Source organism: Gorilla gorilla, chromosome 10, assembly GCF_029281585.2.
Source record: "Gorilla gorilla gorilla isolate KB3781 chromosome 10, NHGRI_mGorGor1-v2.1_pri, whole genome shotgun sequence".
NCBI classification, from domain to species: Eukaryota; Metazoa; Chordata; class Mammalia; order Primates; family Hominidae; genus Gorilla; species Gorilla gorilla.
In genome coordinates this window covers 98,017,204-98,025,965 of record NC_073234.2, presented here as the reverse complement: position 1 = coordinate 98,025,965, position 8,762 = coordinate 98,017,204, and the positions used below count along the sequence as shown (strand labels likewise).

Below are 8,762 nucleotides of genomic sequence, written 5' to 3'. Positions count from 1 at the left end.
TTGCCTTTGCATCTTTGTCAATTGATATATATGCATATATATCATATGTCGGTATATATGTGTGTGTGTGTGTGTGTGTGTGTGTGTGTAGGTCCATTTCTGTGCATATATACTGTCTATTGATTATTTTGTCTATTTTTATGCCAATATCAAACTGTCTTGATTACTACACCTTTATAAGTGTTGAAGTTGGGTAGTATAATTTCTACAATTTTGTTCTTTTTGAAAATCGTTTCCAAACCCTGTTTAATTATAACACTTAAAATTTTATTTCCATTTGCTATTATAAGTCCCTATAATTTGGCTCTTGTTTTCTTATTTATTTATATCTTGAGTATATTTACATGGAGGTATGTGATTATGTGTATGTAGGCATTTAGATATATGAATGTGATTATGTCTGTTCTCTGAGTTTCTTTGTACAAAAAGTAGAATAAATATCTATGCCCTAAAATATCGACTAGCAAAACAGTCTGGGTAGGATTAAAATATGTGAGTGTCGTCCCTTCTCATCAATATTCTTAAAGTATTTGTTCCACATGTATTTCTCTTTATATTCAAAATGAGGAATTTATGATATGCACTAAAAGCAATTTAACATTTTAATTTATCTGAAATTATCACTCATATCTGTACTGTCACGTGGACAGCACTAGTCACCAGCATTCACAAGTGATAAGTGATTTTAATGGATATAGTTACAAGTTTCTAGTACTTAAATTTTTTTCTTCTCTCTCTTTCTCTATCTCTTGCATATTAATACCTACAAAACATTTTTCATTTTTCTGTGGTTTCTGTTCTATCTTCAGTTTTACTTTTGTGATGTTTCAGAACCAGACAGTATCTTTGGAAACATATCAGTGTTTAAACTTCAGATATAAATCACTGATTCTCAACAAATATCATATACCATGTGTTCTAGTCAGTTTTAACATTTCAGCTGACAGCAACTACAGACTTTAGTCTCAGGGTTGGTGGCAGGGCCAGTACTTACAGGGCCATGTACTTACAGGGGCATACTTCAGAATAGCTAGTGGAGATAGGTTGATTCTGGCCCAGAGTAGTTTTGAGTTGCAATTCAAGGGATCGATCATTTTTACACTTTGCCACTCATAAAAGGATTCACATAAGCACCATATCTCTAATTAATTCCAGTGGGGACTTGGTATCTCTAATAGATCAGCTGACCCATCCTTTAACCTGGCTCTGGGTACATGTGTCAATATCTGCCCAAATAATTCTACTTAAAGCTAAGCACTCAGGCTGCCCACATGTAGACCTTGTTTGAACACAATGTCTTTTCTAATCTCTTCATCTCCTTAACAGTCTCTCTTAGCCGCTGCTAAAACAAGTCAGGGTTCCGAAGTAAGAACACAAAAGAAAAGATCTTTATATGTGTTCAGCACTTAATCTGCACAAGCACCATGTCAGGTACTTTAAATATACATATAACTTAATTTTCGCAATAGAGAATTGATAGTATTGCTCAGATTGATATTATTATTGTTTTTTCAAAAATGACAAAATCGAAAGTCAAGAATATTATGTAACTTGACTGTGCAATGACCAAACGATGACCCAGGATTCTATATTATGTCTGCCTGTTCCAAAAGCCTTTTAGGTCTTTATATTACGGTGTCCATCTTATTAACAGTATTGAGAACCATTTTTAGGATAGGGTAATTTAAGATTTGATATGGTAGCTTTCTCCTTCTTTAAGCCCTTTGTAATATGGTGAGGGAACAGCTTTTGGGAGAAGGTCAATGGTCTTCTTTGCTCTGGTGAGCTTTTTGTGAGAAAATGGAATGGAAGTAGATAGACCTGTGTACCATGAAAACACAATCATGTTTAGATTTTGCATAAACAAAAATGAAGGCAAAGTCTAGAGTTTGGGCAGGATATAAAGAATTTGGAATAGAAAAGATAGACATACTAGTAGTAGCAAATTCCTTTAGAGAATACTAAGAAGCTAAGATTCAGGTAGGGAATGGACTACTACTATTAGAAGTCTTATCTCACAAACTAGTATTCAGAGCCAACTGGGGGATGACGCCATTATGCACAGATAGACATCAAGGAATACCTTATCAAACTATTTTGTAGACAGAATAAAATTAGCCTTTTACCTTGAGGTCAGATGCAGAGATTAAAGAATGCAATGTATACACAAAGATGTACCAATTACATTTTCTGTCACTTCATCTTATTAAAATTTCTAATTAAGAATTATGTTTTATAACAGAAACACCAGATAACAAAGAAGTAAAAAAATGGCTAGTCATCCCTGGAAAGCTTTTGAAGATTCTGGAAACAATTATTTAGTAAAAACAACTCAAAACAAAAATCCATAACAATGGGAATAGGTACTTATGAAGAATTCTAGAAATGCAGACTATTAAATAAAGGATCGTTCATTAAAAGTGGCAACTGGAAGTGTTGCCAGGGGTCTGGAAGGAGGGGAAATGAGGAGGTGCTGTCAATGAGTATAGAATTTCAGTCACACAGGCAGGAAAAACTCCTAGAGATCTGCTGTGTAACAATGTGTATATTAGTTAACAATTCTGTATAGTATGCTTTAAACTTTGGTAAGAAGGTAGATTTCATTATGTGTTATTTTTGTTACTGCAATAAAAAAGTGATGCTAGGAAATCACTTTAGGTGACTATGAATAAGTACTGGCAGAGCACACACTCATGTCATATTATTATCAGTTTTTTTAGATATCATTGGACTTAAGTATTAATATTTTTGTGTATTTTTTAGTTAATGCTACTAAATATATTTTTTAAATACACACTACAGCTTATGTCTGTAATGCCAACCCTTATTTCAAGAAGCTGACTAGTGGGAGAATAATTTAAATGAAATAGGAACATGTTTTTAAAGGGAGACTGATATGTTGGCTCTTATCTAAAGGAGGTAAGCAGGAAATAATATTAAACTACAGTTAAAATCAAAGTGTTTTCCTGAATATCAGCAAAATGAATTCTTCCACCTAAGTGATTTCCTAGGAGAGATCATTTCCTAGTTTACATCAGTCAGGGGAGCTAAAATATTATTTAAAATAGGATCTTTTTTAGGAAAAACATCAATACAAATTATGTCGATTTCCTATGATTCACTCATTACTTTATAAAGTGCAGACCCCCAAGTCTAAATGACTACGTGGCTCCTTGATTATGAGTCTCTTGTGTCATATAAAGACAAAGTTGTTGATCTGGAATTTTAAAAGCCAGTAAGAACAAGCAAATGCTGCATGTTGCTTGCCAGCCGCTTGAAGCCCATGTTCCAAATCTAAAACTTTCTTTGAAATCCTGTACAATGTCAGCATTACTGAAAGCATTGAAAGTCATCTTCAGAATGTGAAATTAATCTAGAATACTTTTTTGGACTTGAAAGAATATACTTCATCTTTCCTCTAAAATCTTGTGTTCAAAAATTTGCATTTTCACAGACACAGCTGATCCATGGATCAGCTTAGTCTCATAATAGAGATCTATTTTATACTGGATACTAAAAAGTGATACACAATTTCAGTCATTCAGCATTGTCACAAAAACTATCCATATTAAGGTAATTGCAGAGTCACAGGGCCCCATTTTGACTTATAGAAAATAGCAGTTTCAAGAGTCTTAATATGTATGATAAATATTTTCCAAAATTGATTTTATATATCCTTTCACCTGATATTAACAATGAAAACTTGCATAATATTTTAATGCCAAATTTACCCACATATATTGGGTCAAAATGTCATCATAGCGAAAGTTAAATTAGCTTTCACCAATATGTTGGACCCATGGATTAAACCAATAATAAATAATTTCCCTACCAATCCCATATGTACACTTAAAAAATATTTGCCCTCTCATGGAACTATTTTAATATTGTTCAGCCAATGTCTTCCTGAGCTTCACTCACCTATAATAATTAATGCCCTTTCTATATAGAGTCAACCTCAACCAAAACCAGAAACAGTTTTCACCAGAGCCTAAAATCTGCACCATCAGCAAGTGGAGGGGACCAGGGGTCCATATGCTTCATGTTTCACCCCCATCATTTGCCTGTTGAATCATTGCTTTCCTCTCACCCTAGCTGTATGGAGCGAATCTATGTATACATCCAGACATCTGCTTTGGTTTTCTCTAATTATTTCAAAGCCATCTGGATATAGAGCTTTTCCCTACACCCAAGCCCACTTGGCTGGGGCCCTGACATCCTGCCTAGCTTTGACAGGCTTGTCTATGGAGGTAGAGCTCTGTTACCTGGACCCTTCCACTACTCGAGGAGGTTCTGCTGTATATCACTTCAAACCACAGTTCCATCCATCTCTTTACTTCTAGTACAGCCTGATGCCTATGGGCTCCTTTGGCTGTATTCCCACCCAGCAGATTGAATCTCCTTGGATAGCCATACCTGCTGGAATCAGCCCAACTTCATCATGCATCTTTGGACTCTGTATGCTGGACTACGAGAGAGTTCCCTCATGAAGTCACCCAACAGCTGGGGTAGGTTTTCCTTCCACAGTAACTATTTTTTCAGCACCTTCAACCACATTGTACTGCTTAGGTCCCAATGTGCCTTTCTTCTTTATATGTTCCCCATTCGTGATTCTGTCTGTACTCACAAATTTAGTATGCTATTCTCAACTGTTACACATGGCAGCTGAAGGACATTCTTTTAACTTTGTATTTGTAGGTCTAGCAATAAAATGTGTGATACTGATTCTTTACATTGGCAACCACATGAACCTTGAATAGTAGAGCTATAAATTGATTTATTTTAATAAAATTATTCAATAAGATTTAAGTAATTTTTTAAAGTACTTATGTTTAATAATTATAATTTGAATTCTACCTTTTAATGAATATTTTACAGGACATAATTTTGTTTGATAACAAAATAATTAAAATGTTTCCATTTTACATACATTTATTATTGATGAAAATATATTCAAATTCTGTATACTTTGAATATAATTACATATTTAGTTCTTTAGATCATTAATGTTATAAGAAAACAAATTACATATGTAAAAGTCTTGATTTCAAAAACCTATTTAATGAGTTTGCTGAAATGAAGAAAATAATTTTATAGAAAACATATAATAATATATTTATTATGCTTGTTAATTGTATTATCAAGACATCATTAGCCCATAGCATATAATAATATATTTATTATGGTTGTTAATTGTATGATTAATCAAGACATCATTTGCCCATCAACTAAACACCCAATACAAGCAATAGTCATTAAATTCATTCAGCATTGGTATTTTGCCAAATTTAAGTCATGTAAAACACACAGCTTTACACATATTTTCTGATTTTGTTTGATTTGCTGTGAAAGTGTATTTGTTACAGTAAATGGAAAGATCTGTTTACTTAATTTAAAAGGTATGTGGTAATATATAGGCCTGCTTTTATATTGTTGCCTTGGCCTCCACAAATGTTAGGAGCAGGCATAAGTTCCATTTTGTATCACAAGAGCTAAAAAATAATGTGTATTTAAATTAGAGTAAATAATGTGTATTTAATTCGAATAATTAGAACTTTACCTTTAATTTCTCCTAGCTTTGGCCGTTGCTGTCTGTGTTGTGATGGTTGTGTTGTTTGAAAGTGGGATTCCACCTTCTATGCTAGTGTTTATGTGAACCCCTGATTACGGATGTTAAGAGGTATTTTAAACTGATTGCTAAAGAATGTCACAGAAATACTCATTTGTTTTGCTTTATTCTTTTGTGGAATACAATATTTCATATGAGAAGGTAATTTCTCTTCATGAGTAGGTCTCCTACACTTGAATCAAAGAAATGCTGTGACTTGTCAGGATGTGATACAGGTGGAGGGGTTATTTTTGTGTCATAATCTGTGTATCCTCATTTCTTGGCAGCTTTGTCTTCCAGTAGAGGAAAAATTTAAGGAACAGCTGAAATCTGTTTCTTATCATCATGTTTTCTAGAGAATGGAGCAACCCCACTTGTCATCTGTTCACTCAGTATCCATCTATGCTGTTGGTTCTGTAAGATTTCCCTTGAGATTAAAATGTTGAAAGACAGCTTCATTCCTTTCATGCTCCAGTCCTTTTCATAACACCTGCTCCATAAATGCACATCACTCGAGTGGAATTGTAAGTCGTCCAGTTCTCAAGTGATCTGTTTTAGAATTTTAATTTGTAAAATAAAAACAGTTTATGTAATCCTTTCACCATACCATTACCCAACAACCTTATCTGTTCTGTTATTTATTTTTCCCTAGGTATTTTGTGTAAATCTGGTTTGATAAACTGTAAAAATGGCAAAACATACATTTAAAGAAGTTGGTATTCATATATCATGCTGGGTACTTCTTTAAAAAATAATTCTAAACTATGGCATATCATTGAGAGGAGAAGGATAGAACTGCCAGAGAGAAAAGGCCTTCAGTCCAGATGAAGTTATGACTTTGTGCAGTGAGTTCCTTCCTCTGGAAAGAAGTATTAGCTGCAATAATCTGGCCACATTCCAAGTTGGTCAATGGTATGCTGCCTCCCTAAATTCTGCAGCTTCGATTACATTCATTGTCCTAGTGCACGTCCTGTCAGGAATGGTCGCGTTGATCTGCCAGTTAAAACAGCTGTTGCTTCTGATGCATGAGAAACTACGAAAGTCACTCTCTTATCCATCACCGATGTAGGAGTTAGAAACTGAAAGCCCAGTGACCAGGAGAGACAGACAGAGAGAGAGAGAGAAAGGAAGAGAAAGGAAGAAGAAGAAGAAGAAGGGGAAGAGGAAGAAGAAGAAGAAGAGGAAGAAGAGGAAGAGGAGGAAGAGGGAGAAGAGAGAGATCACATCGTTTTGAAGTATTTTCAACTGCTCTTCATTTATTTTAATATATTCCCTCAACTTGTCTATTAATTGGCAAAAAAACAACTTGATTACACTTATTTTGAGTTTTTAAGATTTTCCAGACATTCCAATTAGGATAGACTGACCTACTTTTCTTGGTGATAACACAAAAGAGATTACTTTTGTCAGTTGTACTGTGTATCTAAAAATCAGCACCACAAAAGCCACATATTGAACACTTTTTGTTAGCATGATGCTATTTTGCCTAATACACATTCTTGCCTTGTAAAACACCCAAAATTTTGCTTCCATATAAATATGCTGATCACAAAATAATCTTTACCTTTTTTAAAAATAATAAGATGATCTATGTCTATTTTCCCATTCCCAGGCAGAGAAGAAATAAGAACTGTGTTTTGCCCCCAGTTAAGCTACACATATTGCTTGATGTTTTTCTCCACTTCCACATTGAGCATCGAGATATTTAAAACTTCCAACAGCCTGAAAATATTCAAATAGATTGAATGGGGTAAAAAAAAAAACCAAAATTTTGCCTTTTATGGTTAAAGACAAATTCCCCAAACAGTGCAGGCACACAGTGGTTGCATAGTTAGTGCTTACTGGACTGAATTATTGCATCCTTTTTCCGCATTTATTTCTAGGAAGCAGTTTAAAGTACAAAATATATTTAAATATTGATTTTTTTAAGAAAACCTTGGCTTCTATGATGAAGTCCAACTTAACAGCATATGTTAAATCATTAACTCTATTAGAAAGTGATGAGTACCAACAGTGGAGAGAAATATGCTACAGTTACTTATTTATACACAGTCTTCCTATTTTTATATTTTTTTTAGTTACTGAAATGGAACCATAAGCCAGAGGGCAATGCATTCTTTCTCTCTACCACCAGATGCACACAATTGAACTATTGCTTACAAGGAGGATCCTTGTTATTTCACATGCGATCATCGAGAAACACATGGAGAGTGATTATGTGTTCTACGTCCTGCTGTTTTAAAGCAAATAAAAGTTCATCTGTATTTTCTGAGTTTTGATTTGTAAACAATGATCACTTAGAATGAGTAAGATGCAGCTTCAGAAATATCTGATTATTACAGATATAAATTGATATTGGGAGGTTAGGCCCATTTATTTCCGTTAGACAAACCTTGGTAGAAGTAACTGGACCTCTGTTTAGGGAATAGTGAAATATCTATAGGAGATGTTCCAAAGGTTTTATAAAGCAGAATTCATTCAATTATTCAGTCCAACATATGTTCAGGGAAGGTTTATTGAGTACTTTCTATTTGCAAGATGCTGGGGGTGTAACGGTAAGTAAGTAACAAGGTTCCTATCACTAAGGAACACAGGAATGAGGTCAATATCATTTTCCCTCTGGCATTCTGCTGTGGATGGATGGCACCACTTAAGTCAAGCTTCTAAGAACAAAGGTACTTTGTCAATAGTTGTCCAGTAGGTGACTATTATGCAGAAAGTTATAATGCCACTCCTCAGGAGAGTTAACAAGTGTCTTTGTTTGGGCTGCTGTAACACATTATAGACTGAGTGGCTTATCAACAACAAAAATTTATTCCTCTCAGTTCTGGAGGCGGGGAAGTCCAAGACTAAGGCTCTGGCAGATTCAGTGTTTTGTGAAGGCCTTATTCCAGGTTCATAGATCCCAGGTCCTCACATGATGGAAGGGCAAGGCAGCCAGCCCCCTTGGGCCTCTTTTATAAGGGCACTAATCATATTCATGAGGGCAGAGCCCTCAAGACCTAATTGCTTTCCAAAATTCCTATCTCCTAATACTCTTAACCTTGGGGTTAGGACTTCAAATGAATCTGGGGGAGACACAAATATTCAGTCCATAGCCACAAGATTAATGGAAATTTATAAATTTTTCCCATTGGCATTTAATTGTTCCTCT

General features: G+C 34.7%; 1 long non-coding RNA gene across 1 annotated transcript; it reads left to right on the top strand.

Annotated features, from left to right (window-relative positions):
• The first annotated feature begins 5,467 nt into the window (after positions 1 to 5,467).
• On the top strand, positions 5,468 to 7,872 carry LOC129525962 (uncharacterized). The gene is made up of 2 exons (XR_008670547.1): positions 5,468 to 6,132; positions 6,261 to 7,872. It is a non-coding gene; the product is annotated as an uncharacterized lncRNA (long non-coding RNA).
• Positions 7,873 to 8,762: the final 890 nt, after the last annotated feature.